This window comes from Peromyscus leucopus, chromosome 16_21 (assembly GCF_004664715.2).
Source record: "Peromyscus leucopus breed LL Stock chromosome 16_21, UCI_PerLeu_2.1, whole genome shotgun sequence".
Lineage (NCBI taxonomy): Eukaryota > Metazoa > Chordata > Mammalia > Rodentia > Cricetidae > Peromyscus > Peromyscus leucopus.
Genome location: NC_051084.1, coordinates 5,487,115 through 5,513,905, shown reverse-complemented (window position 1 = coordinate 5,513,905; position 26,791 = coordinate 5,487,115). Strand labels below are relative to the sequence as shown.

Below are 26,791 nucleotides of genomic sequence, written 5' to 3'. Positions count from 1 at the left end.
CTTAGTCAGCCCCGCTGCGGGAGTACCTAACAGAGCCTGCCCTCAGCCTTCCGTCCATTTAGAGCCAATGGCCCGCTGTCCATTGAAGAGTTGTCATTAGTTAATGGCTGTGGGAGATTCTCTATCCTGCTGAGTACCAGTCATCAGGGAACTGAACATCTGGAACATCTGGTTGCTATGTGAGCAGGAATGACACCTCATTTTCTTCCAACCCCTCGAGTTCAGGGCGGCTGCTGGGGTTCTGCACACATTAGCCACTCAGTGTGTGTTGATCTGCTGCCACGCACGGCGTAATTCTGTGGGTCATGTGAGTGTGGCATCTGGTCTGTTTGGGGACATGTGCCATGACGGTTACCTCTGTAGACCCACCATTGGCATAATTTATCACCATGGTGATAGGTGAGAGGCTCGAAACACAGGCCATCTGATTCAGAGTCCACCACTGTCGATGAGACAGGGAAGAAGCTGCTGGAGGAGCAGGCCTGGAGAGATGGCCGGCGGTGAAGAGCACATGCTGCCCCTGCCTGTGACCCAAGCTAGGTTCCCAGCATCATTGTAGGCATCACAACTGCCTGTCTCTCCCTCTCCAGGGGCTCTGACACCCTCTTCTGGCCTCCATGGGCACTGCACTCGTGTGCACATACCTGCTTCTCCCTCATTTAAAGAGAGCGACCATGGCAGGTCTTATCAGTTTCCAGCATCTTCTTGGACCTTCAGATAGATTTCTCTGGACTGGCCCATCCCTAACGACACATTCTCTACTTAAGAGTGTTTTCCTTTGAACCTGAACTTCAGCGTGACCCTGAGAGGAAAGGCAGGTGGATGGCTGTTCAAGGTTTGTTTTTCTTCCTTATCAAGGCTAATTGAGGTGACACTTTAGGGCTTTATGATTTAATCCTGGCATCAGCTTTTGAAGGATCTGGCTTAGGGCTGCTTGGATAGTTCTGTGAAAGCAATTAGATGGTAGTTGTGAAATCTAGGGGGTGGTTCCTCCTCACTGATGACTCCAGGCTGTCCTGTCTGTTAGTGACTGGCCTCCCAGTAAACACAAGAGTGTGTGGATCCATTTGTGTGTTCTGCTCTAGGATCTCTCCTTAATTCCCCCTCTGCCTCGTATGCCCCACAGCCTCTAGTTTTCTCTCAGCTCACGACTTGTGAGCCCACCACAGTCTCAGAATCATCTAGTCCTTCGCCATCCCGAGGTAGGTGCTTAGAAAGAAATACAGAGGCTGGGACCACACCCACAATAGTACACCCAGAATTTTCCTCTGTGTGTGTGCCTGTGTGCACACACGTGTGGAGGCCAGAGGTCAGTCAATGCTGGTGGTGTCTTCAGCCACTCTCCACCTTAACTTTTGAGACATGGTCTCTCCCCGAATCTGGAGCTCACCTACTCCTGTAGACTGAGCCCAAGGAGTCTCATGACAGGGCTTCCCCATCGCTGAGATTTGCCAGTGAGTGCCATGGCCCCAGACATTTTTATATGGGCTTTGGAGAATTGAAATCAGGTCCTCGCGTGCTTATACGCTGTGGGCGGTTTACGGACTGAGCCTTCGCCCCAGCCAGAATCTGCCTTTGATGGGGTGGTCAGGAACACTTCACTATGGAGAAGTTTGGGCCTAGCACAGATGGACCCTGAAGTTAACAGGATGGGTGACGGTGTGGTTTTGACGGTGTAGTACAAAAACAACTGTGTGATTCCTGTCTGCAGCCTGTCATTAAAGCTTGGAATGTGTGTGTGTGTGTGTGTGTGTGTGTGTGTGTGTGTGCGCCCATGTGGTGTGTGTGCGCGCATGGTGTGTGTTTGCAGTTCACTCGTGGCAACAGCCCAGGGCTGTGGTTTTACGCACCCCTAGCTCACCCAGGTTCTTGGCACAGCTAGTCATTTCTTTGAAGACAAGCCTGGCATCATAGAGTGTAGGGAGTGTGACCAAATTACCGCTTTCTTCCTGTTCCCTTCCTGCACCGGAGCCCTCAGTGGTTCCCATGGCCGGCTCTGTGCGTGGCTCCGAGCCCGCACGTAAACAGGCTTATCTGGAACCTTACCTTCTCCAGCCAGGCAGATGCAGCCTGCAGTGTTGGCCGTGTCCCCCTGCCCGAAGGGCCTCTGGAGCATTCCCCGACTGTGGGCACTTTGGCCTCACAGTGCTTCCACAGCGCAGGGCCTTCTGGGATTGTTTTCTGGTGTTTGTTCTCGTGGACAGGCTCTCACTCTTCGTTCTGTTGATCGAGTCCATGTGTACCAAGCATTTCACCTCGGGAAGGGGTGTGGTGAGTGAACACTTGTAGGTCCCCTGTCCTGGAGGCTGCTGGTGTCAGAGAGGTGGGGGGTGGGGAAACACACCTTATAGCGTGAGTGTGATCACCAGAAACTACAGTGGGGGAGAGGGCCGACCCCTGAGAGGTGTTCTCTGACCTTGCGTGCTCACAGTCACAGTCTCTCTCTCTCTCTCTCTCTCTCTCTCTCTCTCTCTCTCTCTCACACACACACACACACACACACACACACACATACACACAGAGACACACACACACACACAGACAGACACACACACACACATACACAGACACATATTTTAAATTTTTCAAAAGAGAGAGGAAAGGAGCCTGGAAGCAACTGAAGGGCCGCCCTGGAGTTAATAACAGAGGGAAAGTGAGTGGCTGGGCAGCCCTTCCTTGACGGCTGAGGCAGGCTTGTTTGCTTATTGGCGACACTCTGTCATGAAGGGAAGTCGGGGCGGGAACTCAAGGCAGGAACCTGGAGCCAGGAACTGATGCAGAACCACGGAGAAATCCTCCCTATTGGCCTGCTCCTCATGGCTTGCTCAGCCTGCTTTCTTACAGCACCCAGGACCACCAGCCCAGGGGTGACTGCCCACAGTGAGCTGGCCCCTCCCACAGCAGTCATCCATCAAGAAAGTGCACCCCAGGGGTGCCATAGGCCAGTCTGGTGGAGACATGTCTCAGCCGAGGTTCTCTCTTCCAAAATGGCTCTGGCTTGTGTCAAGTGGGCGTGAAAACTGGCCGGCACAGTCAGGACGGCAGTGCTGGGACCCATGCTTCTCCGGAGGATGGTCCTGGCTTGTTACAGATCTTCCCTCTTCTTTTGTATGAATCTCATGGTAATAAAGAAAGAGGCCTTAAGCGTGGTGGGGAACAGGGATGCAGGATTCAGGAGCCGGGCTGATCTGGCATTGTCTGAGTAAGGCCTGGGGTGCAGGCTGTAATTTGCTTCTTCTAGTGAGTCTGGAGGAATCTTGCTGTGTTTAGAAATCATTTATGAATTATGAAAGTACGTGTTCTTTAATTTTAAAAATCATACCAAAATAGAACACAGTGTAAACAGGCCAATTACTGTGGAAGATGTGGGGAAACTACAAAACCAAGAGCTGTCCCTTAAAATAGTTGCAGAATGTTGAAGGTGCAGGTGATTTTGACACCATTCCAATCGTCCTGGAGCAGAGCGGGAACACTTGGATTCCTTGTATGAAGGCAGGGCACCACTATATGACAGAAGAGTGTGCGTACTCCACTGCAGAGGGATTTCCGTTTTGCAAGCTGAGACTCAAAGCCCCAACAACACAGTGAGCAGACAGAATCCAGCTGCCCAGGGAGGGAGCTGTGTAGTCATGTGGGCTTCTGAATGGGAATTTGAGAATAGGGCAGTCAGTGTTCGGGTCTCTAGAAATAAGCATTCGTCATTTTACAGTATCTGAGGAGAAAATAAGATATGGAAAGAGTTGATAAAAAATTAAACATCTGTTTCCAATAAAAACTCTTATGGGAATAATTAGGTGCTTCCTCACCAGGGAAAGGTAGATTTTTGTCAAGCCTGTGGCCAGTTTTGCTGGTGTTGAGGCGACAGGCAGGAGGTGCCATATTAAAGTCCCGTGAGGAGACTGGGGATGTATCTCAGGCGGCAGAATGCTGGCCTCCCCACACTGCATAAACCCGGTGTGGTGACTCAAGCCTACGATCTCAGCTTGGGGGGTGGGGGAGGCAGGATCTGAACTTCCTAGAGCATCCTTGGCTATATAGCAACTTCGAGACCAGGCCAACCTGAGCTACATAAGACTTTGTCTTAAAAAAAATAAATAAATAAAAAATCAGAAAAATGTTCTATCATCTTAGAAATTCCTTCCTAAATTTGACACTGGAGTATAAGCCATAGAATACAAGATCGATAGGATTTTTTTTTATTGTGGAAAAAAACAAACAAACCAAATGACATCAAAAGATGACAATCTGAGAAGAAATTGCGATCTGTCTAGGAGTCCATTTTCTTTTTTTTTTTCTTTTTTTTTTTCTTTTCTTTTTTTTTTTTTTTTTCGAGACAGGGTTTCTCTGTGTAGCTTTGCGCCTTTCCTGGAACTCACTTGGTAGCCCAGGCTGGCCTCGAACTCACAGAGATCCGCCTGGCTCTGCCTCCCGAGTGCTGGGATTAAAGGCGTGCGCCACCACCGCCCGGCTCTAGGAGTCCATTTTCTTAGCATACAAAGCTCTGGGAAGTAAAGGGGTCACTAATCTTACCAAAAAATATATGAAGGGCATGAGCATAAATCTTCGTGGAAAACAGTGTAAAGTTTCCTCGGGATTTGGAGATGCATAGACTGTCACGTGATGCCATGTGTCAGAACCTCAACAGGAGGTTGTAACCTATCAGATCAAAAAAGATGGATGTGCCTGATAACACACTGATTTGGTAAAAAGTCGTTTCCCACATTGCCGGTGAGAGCGAAAGGTGGAAACCATGCTATTTATCCAGATCTTAAAAGCCCGTATCCCAGCACCTAACCATTCCAGACTAAGGTGCCTGCCCTGGAGGAAAATTCTCCTGCGTGTGCAGTGTTCAGGAGATGTTGCTGTGATAGTGTAAAGTGAAAGACAGCGATATAAATATCCATCTCTAAGAGAAAGGCTAATAAGAGCTGGACCTGTGGACCATTAGAGGGTTCGTAAATCAACCTAGTGGATTGGACACATAGTGAAGTAAAGAGTGAAAATAGTGGTGTGCTTTGCACACGTGAGGGCAAATATTTGGTGGCAGTTTTTTAATAGTTGTATGAACTGGATCATAGTATACATTTAGTTAATTAAGATTTTGTATGTGTGTGTGTGTGTGTGTGTATATGGGTGTTCCCATGAGTGAGAAGGTATGTGCCTGTATGTGGAGGCCGAAGGTTGACCCCGAGTGTCTCCCTCAATTGCTGTTCACCTTATATACCAAGGCAGTGTCTCTCACTTGGACCCGGAGCTCATGGATCTGCCTAGGGTAGCTACTTGGCTTGCTCAAGGCAATCAATTCCTTGCTTCTGTCTTCCTGAGCACTGGGATTACAAGCAGGCCTCCATGCCCACAAGGCATTTAGGCATTTGTGTGATGCTGGGGAGCTTGACTTCTGGTCCTCATTCATGCATAGCAAGGGGGCATCTCCCTGGCCCTAAATTGCTTTTCTTGGGATGATACCGTGGTGGTGCATGCCCGTAATGCCAGCCCCTGGGAGATGGAGGCAGAAGGATCAAGAATTAAAACTCACCCTCGGCTACGTGGCCCATGGAGCCAGTTTAAGGCCAGTCTGGGCTACGTGGCATCCTGATTCAGATAACTGAAATCAGTCAGCTGAACAAACAGAGAATCAAATTAAAAAGGGATATGTTAGGTTGATACCTGCCCAAGACTAGCTCTCAGAAAAGTGACGAGGGGAGGAAGCAAGGCATGGAATGAACACATATGTACGTGTGCATGTATGTATGTATGTGGCCTGTCGACCACAGAACCCTTCACTTAAATTGTGCCTTTAGGGTTTATGGACAGAATCCACAGTGCCTGTAGCAGCCATCTGGTGCATCCCCTGTTCATTAGCTGGTAAGGAAATCCCAGGCTGAGATTTCCCATGCATCGAGGCCATGTTCCATTTCTGAGTGTGGGTGGAGATGCCCACGGCTGTGAGAAGCCTGCTTGCCTGCGTGCCTGCACAGATCTCCCTTAGGGTCCGTGGATCTGAGAGGCCTACCCACCCAGACCCAGCCTGTGACATCTTGGGTGTGGACAGCTCCGCAATTACTTCCTGTAGCTCAGCCCCGGCAGACTGGTCTGAGGAAGTGGAGACTGCGATTCTTTCCGGCTGGGATCCTGGCCGAGACGCTGCCGCTCTGCTTTGCGTCCTATTTCCTCCTCTAAGTTCTGGTTCCACTCAGAGCGCCTGTGTGGCTTCCTGTTCTGCTCGGTGCTGGGTACCCAGGTCCTGGCCTTGCCTACCCTCCGTCAGGGATACAGGTGTGCGGAGAGAGGGCACTGGTTTCAGTGCTAGTCCATCCGCTTGCAGGCCCTGTGACTCTTGGGTTAATTATTTACCCCAGCTGGACCTCAGGCTACCCTGTGGTTGCACAGAGCCCTGCTCTGCCGTGGCCGTGGTGTTGTCTTGATAGATGGTTCCTTTACCTCTGTGTTGCTGCGAGCCACTTGGGCTGGTTTGGGGGCACTTACTGGGACCATTCCTAGCTCTATCCTGTGTTGTCCCCTTTTCCTAAAGCCGCTGGGAAACAAGCGTCCTATCTAGAGATTGCCAGTCCCGTCCCGTGGCAGGAGGTCTGCCTGCCACCGCTCTGCTCCTCTGCTCAGGCGTGGACCTGAGTCAGAAGCAAATCACAGACTGAGTTCATGTGTGGACGCAGGCTGGCCAGGGAAAGTGGTCCGTGAACAGTCTCAGAACCCAGGGTGGGAGGCAGCCGGTTAGGAGAGCAAGGGCCACGGCCGCCTCATCACATGTTCCAGACCAGCCTGAGCTACACGAGACCTTGCCAGACAGAGAGCCCAGAGCAAAACACAGCCTCAAAAAGTCGTCTATGAACTAAAGGAGTGCACAAATGGGTGGCCCGACAGCTTCGGGACACGTTAGCTGAGTAACGACCACGCTGGCCATGTGGCTCCGCACTGGCGAGGTGTCCATGCTGCTCCTCAGGGCACCGAGGGAGTTTTGAGGGGGACTCAGGTACCTGGTCATTTGGTTATTTTAAAGTCCTCGTGAAGGAACTTCACTACTTCAGAAAGGTGGGGGTCGGGAGGCCGTCACGGAGGAGGTAACATTTGAGGTGCATCCAGAAGGTTCATGCCTCAATAGCTTTTCTATTTAAATTTTAAAGTCACCTAACAAATTTAAGTTCTTTTTTTTGTTTGTTTGTTTTTGGGTTTTGGTTTTTTGAGACAAGGTTTCTCTGTGTAACAGCTCTGGCTGCCCTGGAACTCACTCTGTAGACCAGTCTGACCTCAAACTCTCAGAGATCGGCCTGCCTCTGCCTCCTGAGTGCTGGGATCCCAGGCGTATATCGCCACTGCCCGGTCAGATTTAAGTTCTTATAAAAAAGTAAAAATCAATCCAGACAAGTCTTGCATGTCTTCTCGGCCTTTTGGCTAAGATCAAGTTTGAAAGTCAGTCTTGAAGCTGGGTGTGATGTTTAACACCTGTAATTCAAGCACATGAATGGTGGAGATGGATCAGTTCTAGGCCAGCCTGGGCTACATGCGGTTCTGTATCACACTCCTCTCCCAAGTGAAAGATAAGGCTGGGGAGGTAACTCACTTGGTAGTGTTTGCCTAGCATTCATGAAACCTTGGGTTCTAGCTCCAGTACTGCATAAACCAGGCATGGTGGACCCTGCCTGTGATCCTAGCACTTGGAGGGTGTAGGGAGAAGAATCCAAAGTTCAAGGCCATCCTCAACCGATTGTGCAGTTTAGACACTATCCCAAAACCAAACAACAAAGTGAAGTTAGATTAAAAAAATTTCAAGTCTTGAGACATTACTAAATAAGGCTTATCCCAGGAAGTTAAGTCCAACTCAACACACTAGTGTTAGCAGAAAGAAACCGTGAAAGCTGAAGACCTAGATGTCGGGACAGAACCCGATATGTAACCGAGACTCAGCAAGAGTTTGATGGATGAAGGAATTCGGTCTCACTGAATGCAGAAAAGTACTGAAAACCCATGATGTCTGCAGTATTAAGTATCATAACATTAAAACAGGCATGTCAGAGAATCTGCCCTACACCGAGGAAGGGTCTGTGTGTGATCTGGGCACAGCCTTCCCTAGAGGCTGCTTCTGAAGGAGAGAAACAGGAAGTAACCCAGAGTCCTTATCTCGGCTCTTCTTTAACAGAGGCTTGTCATGACAATATAGGAACAAAACAGAAAGAAAAAAAATACTAGAGGGATTGGCATGGGGAAGGAAGAGATAAAAATACGGCTGTTTACGAATGACACAATTTCTATTCAAAGAAGATGGCAGACGGCCCTGTGGCTGCTTGTACATAGAAGTTACAGGGGTTAAAGTTGATGCTTCGAGCCCATGGCCGACAGTGGCGCTCCAGGGAGAGCCATGCAGCCTGAAAGGCTGTGGTAATGTGAGCCAGGGACAGCTGGTGTCCCTGATTTTCCCAAAAGACCCCAGAGAGTCTTTTGAAAGCATCAGGGTCCCGAAGCTGACGAGACAGGCCAGTGGGAGGCACTGGAGCTGTACCATATTAGGACAGAGCTGACCAATGGGAAGTGAATATTTGGTGTAAAAAGCAGCTGTGTTTGAAAATCTTTAATACCAGGCATGGTGGCACTCGCCTTTGATCCCAGCAACTGGGAGGCAGAGGCGGCCAGATCTCTGAGTTTGAGGCCAGCTGAGTAAAAGAATAAGTTTTCTTAAAAATGATAAAATCAAAACGAGGTAAGGTGGGGCATGCCTGTAGTCCTAGCACTCAGCAGGTGAAGATCAGGAGGTCAAGGTGACATTTGGAGTTTAGGCCAGCCTGAGCTACATGAGACCATGTTTCAAAAATAAATAATAATAAAATTAAAATAAGTAGAATTGTGTAAAGGGGGAAAGGAATGGATGAGGAAACAGTTATGATAACCCATGGGTAAGGCACACTGTGAGAATTATGCACAGAATGATACAGACAGTGAAGGCCGGTGCATAGACTGTATTGGTAACCCAGTCAGCCCGGGGAAAGAGAATTTCATATGAAGTCCAGATAATACACAGATGTGCGGAAGAGATGTAAGGTAAAATTGCTAACTGCAAAAGATGGAGCTTCAACCGACTCAGTGGTAGGGTTTCATTGGGCTTGGAACAAGAGTTGTAATTGAGTGGTTGTTGTTATTATTGTTGATACAGGGTCTTGATATATAGCCTTGGCTGTCCTGGAACTTGATATCTAGGCAAGACTGGTCTTGAACTCAAAGAGATCTGCCTGCTTAAGCCTCTGGAATGCTGGGAATAAAGGTAACTTGGCTTGGGTCAATTTTACGAAACCTACCCTTGAGGCCAGTAGGAAAGAAAATTGGGTACCTCCTCCTTCAAGGTTGAAGAGCGGAGCCGACTTTTCAGGAGAATGTCATGACCACAAGAATCACGGCAGCCTTTGAACCGCAGCCTTTGAACTGCTTGACCAGTATTTCTGCTTTGTGGGGAGTAAGCCCCCCAGAGACAACCCCGAAGCGGAAGAAGCTAACTTATCCCTGATGGAAAAACGAAAGGGAAGCAGCGTCAGTGTGAGGAATCAGGGCATGTTAGGACGACTGACGTCAGACCTGTAGATCTCCACCCTCTTCTCTAGATGGCTTGTCTTATCCGGTCCTTTCCTAGGTAGACGCACTTGTGAGAGCCTGGGAAAGCCCAGAGCCTGTGGCCATATCAACTGTAACTCAGCGTTCATGGAGTTAGAGACTTTGGGTCTGGCTGATACAGCTGCATAATGCTGGCTCTTTCAAGTTCTTTACAATGAAGTTTTAATTTAAAAGTCATTTAATTAATATTCTCGGCAGTAAAATTGTGACTGTTACATATTGCAGTTGGTTTAATTTAATAATTTTATTTTAAAATTGTTTATTGTTTTGCATGTGTATGGAATAAGCACATGCAATAGCGTTCTATAACAGTCAGAGGACAACGTCTGTCCGCCTAGCACGTGGGTCTCAGGGACGGACTGACGGACTTCAGGTGGTCGCGCTTGGCCGCAAGGCTTTTTACCCACCGGTCCATTCTCGGTGACCCGTATTGAGGTTTTTAGCAGAAAGGCGGGGAAAATCCTGGCAGTGAGGGGAACGTTGGGCACCAGGCATCCACAAAAAGCTGGATTTGAGTCACTGCATTGCCGTGTGGTTTTGGGCGAATCACGTATCTCTTTCTTAGAAGAGGTCGCAGTGATACCCACATAAGAGATCAGAGGGCTCTGGGCTCCCGTTAAGGCAGTTAGTGCTCCAGGCAGAGTAAGTCCTCACTTTCTCATTCTGTCCCCACTGCCGCAATGTCTGGGGCTCCAAGCGGGGCCAGCTACGTCTGTGTGGCAACAGAGAGGAGGAGGTAGACACCCCCTGAAAAAGACAGCCTGCAGAACCACTGGGAACCCCTCGAGAGGGCTGCAGCCTGGGAAGGGTAAGCAAAGTCTGTGCCCATCCATTTCAGACCTGCAGTCAGGACTCAGGAGGACAAGACCTTCTGTTGGGCTGGTACAGTAGCTCAGGGGTAGAGCCCTTCCTGGCCCAGGGGCCTTGGGTTCATTTCCCAGCAAAAAAAGACATTCACAGGCAGAGTCAGAACACCGTGTCTTCATTCATCGTTTTATCTCTTCCTGATACAACTCTTCGTAGGCAGGGCCAATTTTTCTTGTTTTTTTTTTTTCAGACGAGGACATGAGTGAGAGGCTTAGAGAGTCCCACAGGAGGGGATCCAAGCTACCTTCACCCCGGACACACATTGATGAGACACTGTGTCCGGGCCTTGTGTCTCAGGGCTGAGTTAACCATGTTCTCTGTCCCTATTTATCTTAGTTATTACTTTTCTATTGCAATGACAAAGATATCATGACCAAGGCAACTTATGAAAGGAAACATTTCATTTGGGGGCTCGTGGTTCCTGAGGGTTAGAGTCCATGGCTCTCGGGGAGTGAAGCAGGCAGGCAGGCAGGCAGGCAGGAATGGCGCTGGAGCAGTAGCTGAGAGCTTACATCCGATATGCGGGCGTAAGCGGGAGGAGGGCACGGCCTGGGAATGGTGTGGGATTTTGAAAGCTCAGAGCCCCACCCACACCCCAGGGACACAGCCCCTCCTCAAGAGGTTCCTAATCCTTCCCAAACAGTTCCACCAACTTTGAACCAAGCACTCAAATATATGAGCCCTTGGGGGCCATTCTGTTCAAGCCTCCACAGAGACGTGGCTTGGGTGGTCCTTGATTCCTGCCCTTTCCAAGAAGGAAGACTGAGTTACTAATCCCGGCCCCCAGAGCCTCACTCTTCCTTCCCATGATACGGTGCTGATGGCGGACCCCAGGAGGTGACACTGGGGACTCTGAGCACAGCTGTAAGAGTGTCTGCCCTTCACTCGAGTCTGCAGCTGGGGTGGTCCACCTCAAGGAACGGCTTTGTTTGCTGGCGTTCATTGGGAACAGTTGAAAATACCCCCAGTGCTCCTATCTGTCTGCAGGGCTGAAGCGTCTCCATTTGAGGCAGGGTCTCATGTAACCTAGGCTGGCCTTGAACCCACTATATAGATGAGGATGACCTTGAACTTCTGATCCTTTTCCCTCCATCCTCCATGCGCTGGGATTACAAGCATGTGCCACCACACTTACTTTATATAGTACTGGTGACCCACTTCAGGGATTCACACACACTAGGAAGATACTCTACCAACTCAGTCACACACATTGATAAAAAAAAGATTTATTTGTGATATATTTGTATGTATGTATATAAAACTTGTGTGTGTGTAAGTATGAATGCCACATGTGAGGTGCCCCCAAAGAGAGTGTCAGGTTCCTTGGAGCTGGAGTTCCAGCCAGTTGTGAGCCACCTGCTGTGCCCAGCACTTCATTCTTGACTGAGTGGTGATCTCCCAAATGGGAAAGCGTCAGTCCTAGGGTGGTTAATGCCTTGGATTTTGGGTGCTTACCTGGGACAGGGAGGTGGGATCAGGTCAGGGAACAGGGAGAAGGCAGGATCTGCGTGGCTGAGGAGGTGTCTTGATTAGGAAGGACTGAGAAAGGAGGTTGGGTGGGGCTCTTGCTTGACCAAACACTGTGAGTCCCCAGAGGTCCCCAGACTGGGGTGGTGTCTCTGGATGTGTGCCTCTGAAAGCTGCGTTTCTGACTGTGGCTGAACGAGGTGGTGGTGTGTGTGTGGGGGGGGGGGCATGAAAACCCAGGGTGGGTCTCAATAGTAACCCTGGGTGGAAAATAACAAGAATGGGCCATGTACAGAATACAAGATGTATGTGTGTATGGGGGTGGTGGAGAGAGTATGGGGCGATCCCCCAAGCCTTTTGGCGAGGTGACTAGATGTTCAGGGCACAACCAGTGAAGATCGGGAGAGCCCGGAGGGAGTGAGGTGTGTGAGGATGTTGAACTGAGCTTACTTTGGACATGTGGAGTTTGAGCAGCCCGTGTGGTAGGTGGGAGCGTCTAGTCAGAAGAATGTCTCCTGCTGAAGTCAGCCACTGTCTGCAAACAGATGTTCCGTTCAGTGCTTGCAGCCCTAAGCGGGGATGTGCCAACAAGGAGGATGTGGGCGGGCAGAGACAGTTACAGGAGTGGACTGTGCGGATTTGAAGGATGCTCCAATTATAAAACACACTGAAAACTGGAATGCGCTCCTTTCTGCTGCTCAAGCGCTGGCCAGCAGCCCGCAGGGTGGAGTCCCAGTTCAGCTGGACATCTGTTGGGTGCTTACCTTCTCTTAGCTTCCTAAGGCTACCCCAGCATAGCTTCCTAAGGCTACCCCAGCAGAGCGCCTCAGGCCGGATGAGCCTTTCAGTTTTGGATGCTTGAAATCAAGGCCTGGGCAGGAAAAGGTCTGTCTACACCTCGCTTTCAGTTCCTGTAGTCCTTGGTACTCTTCAGCTTGTAGAAACACAAGTTGCCTGCCCCTCGTGTGTGTGTGTGTGTGTGTGTGTGTGTGTGTGTGTGTGTGTGTGCATGCACTCCTATGTGTTTCTGTTTTCTCTTAAGTTCAGCAGCTGTGGCTCGCCTCAGCAGCTCATACGATAAAATTGGAATGATGCAGAGATTAGCACGGCCCCTGTGCAAGGATGACCTGCAAATTCCTGAGGCGGTCCTTATGTTCGATACCCTGCCTCGGTGACTAAATGGAGAGTGATTGACAGAGACACCTGCTGCCAACCTCTGCTGAGCACAGCACGCGTGTGTCCACACACATTCGAAGCATCCGTACATACTGCTCGCACACCATATTTCTATGCACGAACAACATTAAAAGAGAATGAACTCAAGAGGAGTTATATACCAGTTCCCTTTGCCGAGACCCTGTTTCTAAGTAAGATCACATTGTGAGATTCCACGTGATCGTGAACTTGGGGTGGGTACCCAGGCATTTCTAACTGTTTCTGGCATCCCCTCCACCCGACTGCCGGGCTCTTCCTTCAGGAAGATGTCCGTATATTACCCCAGCCGCAGTTTACCATCTGCAGCTCACGAGCACTCCCTCTCTGAGAGGACCCCAGTACACTCCCTCTCTGAGAGGACCCCAGTACTGTCCGTGCCCCCCACTAGGCCCTGGACTCCTTGATACCCGAGTCCGCCTGCCTCTGTGTCTTTGCACTGAGTGGTAGAGGCAGCCCCCCCCCCCCCCCCCCCGCGCTTCAGGAGACTGGCTGTGGGTGCTAGCTGTGAGCTTGGGTGACTTTCCTAATTTCTCTTTGCCTCAGTTTCCCTTTTTGTAAGATGGCGCTGTTAAATGAGAACTTACTAGGTCCTGAGGAAGTATACGGAGAGCAGCTGGTCAGGGACTCCCATCTCCAGGAGGGAAGAACCTTGTTTCTTCTTTGGTATTTGGGGCGGCGGCTGACATGCCAGGGGACCGTAAGGACTTGTGGAACTTACAGAGACTTAGCGTGAGGAGAACTGACGGCATTTGTGTGTTTATGAATTTGAGCCTTCCTTAGAGGCCCCCCTCCCTCTGCCCGAGTCCCCGGCGTTAGATAACTTCACGGCTGGATGCTGAGGAGTGTGGTGGTACACAGGGGTCTCAGTTTGACTCAAACGCTCAGCCCTGTGCTCGGCGCTTCTCTTTCATGTGGATGGAACAAATTTCGGCTTATTACATAGTGGTATCTACAGTGGCTTCCATAGATGAGTCACCATTTACTGTAAAGTTTTCAGATGCCCGGCAGACACACCCATCGGCGGAGATCAGGCCCTCTGCAAGACCTGCAGCCCGGCCTCGGGCGTCTAGCAAGAGACAGAAATCTTGTGGCCCCCTTCGACATGAAGGTCACAGGTGAAGGTCGGCCTGCAGCTTCTACCTTCCTGCTGGAACTTTGGTTTGATCTTTCCTGAGGTAGCCACACGCCAACCGTCAGCCGGCACTGTGCACATTCGTGCTTGGGCTGCTTCTGGACCAGAGATTTATTCTTGGGCCTCATTTTGTTTTTGTGTGAACTGTTTAAAAAAGTAAAAACAAAGGTGGGCTGGCGGCTCAGTTGGTAGAGTGTTTGCTGCACAAGCGCCAGGACCTGAGTCGAATCCCCAGAGCCCGCGTGAAAGGCTGGGCAGAGTGGCCCGTGCTTGTCACTTCAGAGTTGGGAGGCGGAGAGCAGGGATCCTTGGGGCTCACGGGACAGCCAGGCAGCCTGTTCGGTGAACCTCTGGTCCCGGTGAGAGACCCTGTCTCCAGACGCAAGGCGGCTGCCGGAGAGACTGCCTAATGGGTACAAGTGTTTGCTACGGAGTGCGGTGACCTGCATGGTGGAGTGAACTGACTCCTGACACACGTGCCGTTGTGGGACTCGTATGTGTTCGTTTTGTTTTAATCTGTTTGTTTGTTTGTTTTTGATTTTTCGAGATAGGGTTTCTCATTGTAACAGTCCTGGCTGTCCTGGATCTTGCTTTGTAGACCAGGCTGGCCTCAAACTCACTGAGATCCGTCTGCCTCTGCCTCCCAAGTGCTGGGACTGAAGGCGTGCGCCACCACCACCCAGCTTATGTATTTGTTTTGTGTGAATGTGTGTGTGTGTGTGTGTGTGTGAGTGAGTGTGTGTGTGAGTGAGTATGTGTGAGTGTGTGTGAGTGTGTGTGTGAGAGTGTGTGTGTGAGTGTGAGAGTGTGTGTGAGTGTGTGTGAGTGTGTGTGTGAGAGTGTGTGTGAGTGTGTGTGAGTGTGTGTGAGTGTGTGTGTGAGTGTGTGAGTGTGTGTGAGTGAGTGTGTGTGAGTGTGTGAGTGTGTGTGAGTGTGTGAGTGTGTGTGAGTGTGTGTGAGTGTGTGAGTGTGTGTGAGTGTGTGAGTGTGTGTGTGAGTGTGTGTGTGTGTGTGTGTGTGTGTGTGTGTGCGCATGTGCTGGCCTGAGAGTGGACGCTGGAGGGTGTCATTCTTCAGGCACACTCCACCTCCATTGTTTTTTGTCTTTTTTCCATGCAGGGCATCTCATTGGCCTGGAACTGCCAAGTAGGCCAGGCCCCAGGGGGTCCCAGGGGTCCACTGTCTTTGCACCCTCAGCGCCTGGATTACAAGTGCATTTACCACGCCTAGGTTTCCCTCCCCTCCTCTTCTCCTCCCTCCCCACCCCCTCCCTTTCCTTCTCCTTCCCTATTCTCTTCCTTCCTCCCTTCCTCTCTTCCCCTCTCCCCCTCCCTCCCCCCCTCCCTCCCTCTCTTCTCCTCCCCTCCCCCTCCCCTCCCTTCCTGCCCTCCTCTCCCCTCCCTTCTCCTCCCCTCCTCTCCCTCCCTTCCTGCCCTTCTTTCCTTAGTTCCTTCCAGCCTTTGAAGGCAGCACTGTGCTGACAGCCGTCTCCCCAGCCTCACATAGACATTTTTGAAGGTGCCTCTCAGACGTTTCCTCCTGTGTAAACTGGGGACAGTGGCGGGTTCTTCGGCAGCATCGTTTTAAGGCTTTGACGAGACCTTTGGAGGTCCTTGGTGTGTAGCTGGTCTGAAAAAGTAGCCACTGTAGGTGGAGGAAGTGCTCTGGACTTGGGGTTTTGAGGTCATGGATGGCAGGAGGAGCCCTTTGGTGCAGTCAAGGGTGTGGAGGTGCCCGGTCCTTCTCCTTCCTGCTTGCTGGTGGTAATTATTCAAAATCTGCAGCTAGGTACTGTATTCATTTGACTAGTTTGTGCTTCTCTATCTGTGCCCATGGGGCCTCCCCTCAAAAATAAAACAAAATGGAACCCACCTCCACCTCCTGACCCCTGCCCTCCTCCGGAACCCCCCTACCCCCCCACCCCGCCTCCTGACCCCTGCCCTCCTCTGGAACCCACCCCACCCCCACCCCCACCTCCTGACCCCTGCCTCCTCCGGAACCCCCCACCCCCGCCTCCTGACCCTGCCCTCCTCCGGAACCCCATCCCCCACCCCCCACCTCCACCTCCTGACCCCTGCCCTCCTCCGGCCTCTCTTAGGACTGATCAGCTGTTTTGACCTTGTGCTTTTTCTGGTGTGTTCCATGGACCACAGTGAATCCCTGCAGGGTGGTTCCCCCCCCCAGCCCTCCCCCACCCCTGTCATTCTGGTCACCTGGGCAGAGAGATGACTAGTTTTCCTGAGATCCCACCTAGGACCCAGGTCTCTTGAGATTGTTGTGAGTCTTTGGAGCAAGAGGCCGTCACCATGTGGGCTTCTGAAGTTTGGCACTCTTTGAGACATAGCCAGTATTTATGGGGGCAGCCGTGTTAGATGATTTGAAATCCAGGCTTAGGAGACTCAGGACAATGGCTGCCTCATCTGCATGTTGTGTCCTAAAGGCCCAGGAGATCAAGGGATGGCCTTTGCTCCTGCCTCCTCCGCATTGTTGGGGTCTTCTGAGTCTGTGTCTTCTCCCATCCCAGACGATTTTGTGAGGACACAGCCTCCCCTTCTTGAATTCGCAAGTGTGTCCTGCCTGCACTAGGGTTGTTCCCGAGGGTGTGGTCCCTCCTGGGGCCCCATGAACCCACAGGCACCCACAGTAGGTCATCGCAGAGTGAGAACTCACATATGCAGCCCCCCGTGATGAAGCGGGGTGGAGCCGCTCTCCCCCTGCACCCCACAGGGAAGAGGGGGTCCCTGCCTGCTACCCGGCTGCTGTATTCATGAGCTGGGTGTGCATCTGCCGCGAGTCCTGCAAGCTGAGCCGCACACAGTCCTTTTTGCCTGGTTCTTCCTAGTGAAGGGACGGTGCAGTGTTCAGGGTGTGGCTGGCTGGGGTGAACGGTACAGCCGGTCACTGGACCAGGGATATTTTGGGCCACACAAAAGATGTGGGTCCCGTGACTTCTGTTTTTAAAGGGAACTGGACCCGGTGTGGAGGAGAGCGTGGGCGGAGTCTGCCCATGGTAGCTGGCTCCACTGAGTGATCAATCGGGGCTCTAAGGCAGGTCTACTAGAGGTGATGCTCCTCTCGCTGCGTCCCAGCCGCTCCTAGGATTCTAGAATGTTCTAATCCTGAGACTCCATTCATTGTGGGGCCTTTGGCCCCTTTTTTAATTTATTGTTTTTTAAAAATTTATTTTATGCACACGTATTTGCCTGTATGTACATATTTGTGCCACTTGTGTGCCTGGTGTCTGGGCACGCTTCGGAAGAGGGTGTTGGATCTTCTGGAACTGGAGTTGGAGACAGTTGTGAGCTGCCATGTGGGTGCTGGGAATCGAACCCCAGGCCTCTCTGTTCAGGGCTGGTTCTCTTAACTGCGGAGCCGTCTCTCCAGCCCCTTCAATGTCCAGCGGGCTGGGTTGAGGGATGGAAATGGTTCCCATCAGTGGTCACCGTCATATCTGACAACAGGGACCGGGTGAGAATCAGATGTCAGGATGGGGAAGTGGCCTCTGTCTCCAAATCCCCCTGTCAGTACCTGACATGTCTGCAGAACCCTAATCCTAGTCTCGGTGACCCGGAGTTCTCCCTTCCTCCGTGTTCTCCTTCATTCCTTCACGTTCTGGGAAGTTCTTTTCAGTTCACACCATCATTAGGCCTGGCAAGGCCGCACCGGCCTGAACCGTGGTCTGGCTACCAGAACTGAGGCGAGATCTCAAGTGCAAGGCTTGTTTGGGTTAAGGAGCGAGCTCAAGGCCAGGGTGACTTAGCAGCTCTCCCATCCGCCATGTGGCTGGGGATGTAGTTCAGGGGTAGGAAGGAGGCTTGCCTTTTATACTGGAGGCCCTGGGTTCAATTCCTCAATTCAAAACCTCTCAAAAACTGAGGGTCCCTGTGGTTTATGTGTCCCCCGTTTTGGTAGTGAGGAGAGGTCAGGCCTTGTTAGCTGCGGTGGGCCATGTGTTTTCTCTGATTCTCTGGGGATGGATACCTCAGTGAACGCTGGTTACTAAAATCTAACTGTTGGCTTAATGAGAAACCTTTGAGAGGGACCCGCTTCCTCTTCATTCTCGTTTTATTTTAAAAATTCTACACATTCCGTTTCATTTCTCTTCCTCTGGATTAAAAAAAAGAAAGAAAAAGTACAACCTCCCATAAACAACAGAACCACCCGAAAGTGACTGGCTTTGGAAAACAGCACTTCTCTGTGAGGAGCCTTTCCTCACAGCTGGGTGGTGAGTCTGACAGGTCAGACTCTGAGGCTCCCGGGACTGGGGTGGGACGACTGATGGCCACGCTGGAGGGGGTGGGGCCGCCACTCACACTTCTTCCACTTCCTGTTCTCGCTGAGGCCCTCTTCCTCCTTCCTCCTCCTTCACTTCCTCCTTCCGCCTGCCCCTCTTCCTCCTTTCTCTTCCTCCTCCTCCTTTCTCTTCTTCCTCTTCCTCCTCTCCTCTTTCTCCAAGGTCTTCATTCATTTGTTAAGTGAAATTATTTTTCTCTATGTGACTTTATGGTTTCCTTGTGGTGCGTCCTTGGCGTCTTTGTGGAAGATCAGCTGACGGTAGATGCCGGCTTTATTTCTGGTCTTCCTGTTGTCATTAGGCAGTGTGTCCGTTGAACCTGGGTCCTCTGGAAGAGCAGCCAGTGCTCCTAACCACTGTCTCTCCAGCCCACTGTACAGAGATTTTAACAATATTAATTCTTTGTTTTGTTTTTCGAGACAGGGTTTCTCTGTGTAGTTTTGGAGCCTTTCTTGGATCTTGCTCTGTAGCCCAGGCTGGCCTCGAACTCACAGAGATCTGCCTGCCTCTGCCTCCTGAGTGCTGGGATTAAAGGCGTGTGCCACCACTGCCCAGCCATCAATATTAATTCTTATAAAAATTTTATTGGGGCTGGAGAGATGGCTCAGAGGTTAAGAGCACTGGCTGCTCTTCCAGAGGTCCTGAGTTCAATTCCCAGCACCCACATGGTGGCTCACAGCCATCTGTAATGAGATCTGGTGCCCTCTTCAGGCCTGCAGGGACACACACCAGCAGGATAATGCATGCACAATAAACAAACAAACAAACAAACAAACAAACAAATCTATCTTTAAAAAGAAGAATAAGAAGAAAAAGATCTTTGTCACCTATCATTTATTCACTTTGTAGGGTGAGGGGCGGCACATGTGGAGGCTGGAGGACATGTTGGAGTCCTGGGGGTCAAACTCAGGTGGTCAGGCTTGGCACCTTTACCCCCGAGACATCTCACTGGCCCCAGCAGTAATTCTTCTAATCCATGAACATGGGATATCTTTTATTTGTTTATATTTTCAATTTTTTATCTATGTTTTATAGTTTACAGTATATAAATCTTTCATGTGTGTGGTTACATTTATTCCCAAGAATTTTTTAAATACCACTCAAAATGGGGTTGTTTTCTGGTTTCTCTTTTCACGCAGTCTTGTTGGTTTGTAGAAACTCTACTGATTTCCACATGTGGACCTTGTATCCTGTGAACTCACTGAATTGATCTGCTCTGACGGGTAGCTGAGGAATCTTCAGGATTCTGTCGTCAGCGGGTGCTTTGATTTTATCCCGTGAGCCTTTTGCTTGCTTAGTGGCTGTGTCTAGGGGCTGAGGTTTAGAGATGAAATAGAATTTAGTGCTGGGAAAGCTGTGAATTGGCACTGGGGAGATAGGGACCAGGAGCACATTATGGCCATACTCCAGATTCCTTAGTCCTAGGTGGGTGTCTTTAACCAAAAACCAGAGATCGTAGCATCGCAAAACCCCAAACCTTCTCAGTGATGAGGAAGGCTTGGAGGTCAGAATATTTTGGATATTAGGGTTCTTTGGGAGTTAGGGATCTGACATTGCTTAAGACTTTGAAGTTCCAGCATCTGAAGAGCTTGGAGAACTTAGACGTATCTTGTCCTAACCGTTTCTCTGAGGTAAGGGATGCTCAGTCTGCAGTTCACTGTACAAACAGGTGATTCCGACCTGGATTTGAGTGACATTCCATCAGTTTGCAAAACGCTTGGTCCTGCTTCCTGTGAGGGTCAGGGCTGGAGCAGAAGAGTGGGATTCGGAGGGGCTGGAACTTGTGAAGCGCTGTGCACATTTATCCAATCCGCAGGCTTGGCCTAACCGGAGGCAGGCAGCTAGCTAGTGCTGAGCTGGGATTTGAATTCAGGACCCGAGGGGAGGGTTCTTGTTCTTCCTGCTGTGAACATCCCTTCTCCTGGGGAGTTGGGAATGCGAAGTGTTCGCTTCAATAATAGATTCCAGGTGCAGAGTGGAGCTGGCTTCTGACTGGAGGGCTTGCAGGTGATGTCCTGTGCTGCTGTAGGTTGCTCCAGCTTTCTTCAGTGAGTGAAGGCAGGTTACCATTTTTGTTACTCTTTCTGGGGGACCTTCCAGATGCCAACGCTGGCATGGTGCTTGTTGTCTGAGCTGTCGGAGAAACAGGTATCTTCTGACCCTTGGCCTGCACGAACTGGTAAGCGGCAGGCTTTGCTTGAATGGTGGTTGATGCCTTTCTAATGGAGACTAAGCTCTTGGGGAACTGGCTGGGGTGCTATCTCTTGAGTGCAGTGGAGTTTTCTATCGGACAAGGGAACGCTGTTGACCTGGAGGTGTAGCTCCGGGATAGAGAGCTTCCCTAGCTCGCCCCAGGCCCTAGGTGTGATTCCCAGCACGAAGGAAGGAAGGAAGGAAGGAAGGAAGGAAGGAAGGAAGGAAGGAAGGAAGGAAGGAGGGGAGCCAGTCTGTGAAGTCTAAGGAGTAAGAGGAGGGTGGTGGTCCTGTGGGAAGCCATGCTTCCTCATCCCAGGCTGAAGGCTGCACCTCCAGAGCTTTGGGCCTGAGGCCTGAATCAGGTGGGTAGAGCGGCAGTGTGTGTGTTTGAATCTCCCAAGCATTTGATAGTTACGGCACAGTAGTTATAATCTATGTATCTGTCTATAGTCCAACTGCATGGTGCCTCTGACGAGGACCGTCCTGTGGAACCCGGTCCCAGCCTATCAGCTTTGTCACTACAGTGAAGCGTCATCCCATGCGGTCCTAGCCTGTTATGTATCTAATTTCTTGTCATCATTCTCCCCCAGCGATGTCCTCCACCTCCTCCTTTTCCCTCCCCCTTCATTGTGGTGTAAATTTGGTGTGGGGCTTCTTCTGCAGTTTGGTTAATCTTAGACGCCAAGAGCATCGAGTCTTTTATCTGTTAGCTAGATTGGGGCCTGTGATTCTAGCACAAAAAAACAACCCCCCCCCCCCCAAAAAAAAACCACACACAAACATAAAGCCAGTGCCTGGAGCTTTTCAGTAGCTCTTGCTGTCTGCAAGGTGGCCTGAGGGGCTCCTGGGCCACACTCCGGCCACAGGGGGCCCGGAGAAGAACAAGGACCCACGTGTTTGTGCCTCTTCTGTTGCCGGAATCTTCTCCCAAGATCTGGGTCTTTCCAGTTCTTGAAGGACTTAAAATTCTCCTCCTGTCATCCCTGGCTTCTGAGGAAATCAATTTGTGGGTTTCATGATGCAGAGTAATGAGTGGATTTCACATTATATACCCTCGGATGACACTCACTGGCAAATGAGGAGACGCAGAGGGGCCGAGGTCACTTAGCTGTTAAGGGACAGGACCCAGTGTTCATTATTTTCGTTACTGTATATGCTAGCTGCCCTTTGGCCTTCCGTCAGAAGTATTTATTCTTCCCTGGGGCTGGAAAGATGGCCCTGTCGGTCAAGTGTTTGCCATGCAAGCACAAGGCCTTGAGTTCGAGACCCAGCACCCGTCTGAAAAGCGGGGCATGGTGTGCATGCTTTAATACGAGCAAGGAAGTGGAGACAGAAGGATCCTGGGGTGGTCAGCCAGCTTAGCCTAACCAGCCAGTGAGAGCTCTATCTCAGAAATCAAGGTGGATAGCTCCCGAGGAGCCGCATCTGAGGCTGCCCTTTGGGCTACACACAGCATGCACATGCAAACACATGGGAATACACATCAATAAGCAGTAAATTTAGTATTTTCTATCATTTTCTCCTCTTGGGGATGTAGCCTGGGTAATTTCGTGTAGTGTTTGCGTCTCTTTTTGTTTTGTTTTGTTTTTCAAGACAGGAGTTCTCTGTGTAGCCATAGCTGTCTTGGATCTCGCTCTGTAGACCAGACTGGCCTTGAACTCACAGAGATCTGCCTGCCTCTGCCTCCCGAGTGCTGGGATTAAAGATGTGTCACCACCACCCGGCTTGTATCTAATTTTTATTTGCTTTGAACATTCTGCTTTTGGAGGGTCAACATTTGGGGCTTTGATGGCCATGTGTGTAGAGTGTGAGTGTGTGTGAGCCTGTGTGTGTTCTCAGGTTCTAGTTATCCAGTTAGAGTCAGCGTGAGGGAAGTCTGGGTGGTCTAGCATCCAGCACCTGGTTGTTTTCTTCTGTCCCTAAAACCTTGCTTTCCTTGGCTCTTTGTGGCTTTCTGTTGGATTCTTGTGGAGTCCTTAGAGCACAGTTCTGGGAGCAATCTGCTTGGAAGGTGGGAAGGGGACAAGGTCCACTGGCTTCAGAGGTTGGAACCGCACACTGGCTGAGCAGCACAGTCAAGCTTGGGGTCTCAGGGAGCGTCGAGTAGCTTCCTGGCCCTCGCCTTTGAAGCTGGGGTTCTCTGTGAGTTTTGCAGATTCATTTTATTCTCTTCCGCCGGGGTGTTCTGTGCTGCTGTGTGAGCGGTTGGGCACTGACCTGCCTGACAGGAAGGGGACTCCACATGGGGGGCTGGGAAGTCCAGCTAGAGCTCAACATCTGCCATGCCTCAGCTTTGTCCAGGTGACTGGGGAGGTTGTTACTGTCCCTTCTCTCTGATGGGGTCACACTAAAACTGAGTGGGTTGGGTACGTAGCTGTAACTACAGCGCTTTAGAGGTAGAGGCAGGGAGATCAGGAGTTCAAGGCCAGCCTTGGCTACACAGTGAATTCAAGGCTATCCTGGGCTACACCAGACTGTCTCAAACAAAATAAAAAACCAAATAAACAACTAAAAGAGGTGCAGGGAGGCAGAGACAGGAGGATTGTGAGTTTGAGTCCAGCCTGCACCAAGACTTTGGTCTAAAGAAAAAAAATAATCAAAGGCTGTACTAAATTGTTAAACCCACATCCCCAAGAGGGAAAAATGACAGAAAACAATCAATACATGTATGACGTGCGTGTGCTCATGTGTTTGTGTGTGCTTTACGTGTGTGGAGGCCAGAAGACAGCCCCGGGTGTCATTGCTCAGCAGGAGGGGACCTAGCTGTGAACCTTCTGTAAGCTGCGGGGCCTGCCTTAACCCGGTCTCCCTCAGACTGTCAGCCAGGCAGACTGCAGAGTGCTGCAGAACCAGAGCTGAGGGCGGACAGCCCGTGGTCTCGCCATCTCGTGCAGCCGCAGCGACCCAGCTCTTGGGCTGCTGTCCTTCCGTACCACTGAGTGAGGGTGTCACCCAGTCAGACTGCTGGAGGCCTAGGTGCCCTTGAGCTGTGCATTTTGAAGGACTTGTCCATCCCTGTGATAAAGGGGTGGTAGAGACCCAGAGGGGCAAAGTTGGCTGTGACAAGGTCACACAGCTCCACACGGCTGAACCTGGTCACAGAGCTGACTGTGCCCCCCCCCCCAAAAGTCTTCCCTTTAGCCCCAGGAGGCTGGCCCCGTGTGCCCGGCCTGCCCCGGTTTCCTTCACACAGGTGTGGGCGCACCAGCTGAGGACTTCATGACTTCATCTGAGAGAATGCGGTTGGGTACAGTGTGCCTGGTGGTTGCCTAAATTTAAACGAAGTGGGCTGGGGTGGGTGGGAGTGAAGATCGGCTTGGTGCTTTCATTAAAGCGCCGTGTGTTGGGGGAGGTTCACTTTTCATTTCTCCTTCACTGAATGAGGGCTGAGCTGAGGGTTTCTCTCCCTCCCCCTTTCCCTTTCCTTACTTTTTTTTTTTTTAGTGATTAAATATTCATATTTATATATTCTTAAATTGGGACTGGCGGTGCATTTCACTTTCAGCCTAAATCTAAGTGAAAGGCTGACAGGAACTTATTATTCTGCATTATTACTCATGTCATGGCTGCAGTTGGTGAGGGGCAGGTCCAGTCTCTGGGCAAGGCACCTGTGCAGACAGAGGGGCTGCATTCTCAACTCGAGGCCCCCGCTGGCTGGGTGACCCTGAACTTCAGTTTCCTCCCTGTAAAGTGGTGTTAGCTGGTGGTTGTGTGAGGTGCTGTTGGTGAAGCTCCTGGCGAGCTGTGGACATGTGGAGGGGAGCCAGGCCTCCTCGGCTGACCTCACTTGCTCTGTGCCCCAGGGGCTGGGGCAGAGTGGGAGATGAGGCTGAAATGGATAGCCTGCTGAAGGAGGGGGAGGGGATGGCGTGGAAGCATGCATCGTTGTGTGTGCTGCACACGTGTATCCTTATACATGTGTGTAGAGAGATTGTGTGGCTCGGGGGACACACTTGACTTACCAGCTTTGGGGACATGGAGGTGGTAGACATCTGAGCTTCTAGATTGCACACCCCAGGGGGTGTCTTTCCAAGGTTTTACCTCACTGAGTCTTTCTTCCTACTTAGTCTCCTCAACCATTAAATACCCAGATTAATCCCAGCCCCCAGGAGGCAGAGGCAGGCAGATCTCTGAGAGTCTAAGTACAGTCTGGTCTACAGCGTGAGTTCCAGACCAGCCAGGGCCACAGCGTGAGACCCAGCGAGATGACTCCATGGGTAAAGGTGCTTGTCACCAAACCTGACCGTCTGAGTTCAATCCCTGGAATGCACGGTGAAAAAGTGGCTCATGCACGTTGTCCTCTGACCTCCACATGAGTGCTGTGCAAATAAATACATGAATAAGTAAATATCTGGCTTAGGGCTGTAAGTAACATGTGCAAGGCCTTGGGTTTGATCCTCAGCACCGAAAAACAAACGAACTCTTTACTGTTTTATAGCAATAAAAATGTTATAGAAAAGTTGGGACATGTCAAAGACACAGAGGAGGAAGTGGAGATCCTCCCCTCCAGACCCAGAATTTTTGCCCCCGGTGATTTTTTCCATGCACACACATGTTTATCGGTGGGCTTGCCTGATTGCTGGCTTTTTGTTTTTGTTTTTGTTTTTGTTTTTAATAGAAGCAAGCCAGACCAAGTATCTTGTTATGTAACATGCTTCTGGAATTCTGTGCCGTGAGTGGCTCTGTTTTGAGTCAAGACATCCTCCAGTGGTTTGGTGTGCTTTGCCTATCTAAGCAGCTCTCCTGGTCAGGCGGCTCAGCAGCTTTCCTTTCCTGTTACCTCCTTCAGTGAGTGCTGCTGTGGAGCTGGTCAGGAGCACTGGCTCATCTTCCAGGGGACCCCAGGGTTTGAGTCCCAGCACCCACACGGCAGCTCACCAGTTCCAGGGACTCCTCAGTCCTCTTTGATCTCCACGGGCAGCAGATACACACATGGTGTACAGACATATATGTAGGCAACACACACACACACACACACACACACACACACACACACACACACAAACTTTAAAGGAGATTCTCTAGCAGGGTCTTCTGAACTAAATGGTTCGTAGGTTTCAGAGTTTACCATACCCTCCCTGTGCCCTAGACCTTCATGGTCTGCAGTTATTTGGGGTTAGCCTCTGCTGCTTCCTCTCTGTTCACTGTGTCCCTCCCATCAGGAAAGGTCACGGTGGCCCTCTGAAGAGTGTAGTTCGAGTCCCGATGTTGAAGAATGACAATAAACACATTTCGCTCTGTCAACAGCCGGTCCCCGTAGTGCCAGAACCGCCGATGGCCACGAGATGAGGCACAGCTGTGGCCTCGCGCACTGTAACCAGATGTGGAGGCGTCAGTTGGTAGCACACGGGCTCAGGCCTTCGACTTTTGGGGAAGTGTTGGTTACCAATCCTATGCTGGTGGTGTTGGGGAGCTGGCTCACGCCGGGAAATCGACAGTGTGCCTCTCTTCCCCACACTGTGTCTGGTGGCCCTCTCACTGGCCCAGAAATCGCTCACCGGGGACTGTCTACGGTCTCCGACTTCACACCTCTCGTGAGGGGAGGTCTTTCTGGTGTTCACTTTGCAGATATCACGGTTCCTTGTATCTCACTGTAGGAATCCTGACACTACAGAGGCGTGCTCCTGAGCTGGGCCTCCTTCACACTCGTGTGGCAAACACGTTGCCCACAGTCATGGCTCCAACCCTGACCTTCCTCGTTTCGAGTTTGAATTTGTAGTTCTGTTTTCATCTATTAATACCTCATTTACCCCAAGTGGACAGTAAGCTCTCAGGGCAGGGCTAGGTATTTGGAGAATTAATTGCTTCTATGATGGCTGTGTTGGAGGCCCACAAATCAACACTTACATGAATGAGCTCAAGATTTCACATGGAAACCGCACCAAGACAAGTCAGCTGCTGCCCAGGCCGCTACCATCCCCCCTGACAGAGTTCTCACACACACTGAGTTCTGCTGGTCAGCGCGAGACTGCCTAGGGTATAATCGAGGAATCTTAGGTCCCTAC

General features: G+C 50.8%; 1 protein-coding gene and 1 non-coding gene across 10 annotated transcripts in view; both read left to right on the top strand.

The window, feature by feature from the left end:
- Trerf1 (transcriptional regulating factor 1) overlaps positions 1–26,791 on the top strand; it is a 229,999-nt gene that overhangs the window by 37,035 nt on the left and 166,173 nt on the right. The window lies entirely within an intron of this gene.
- Positions 13,003–13,106, top strand: LOC114705376. The gene has a single exon (XR_003736382.1). It is a non-coding gene; the product is annotated as a U6 spliceosomal RNA (small nuclear RNA).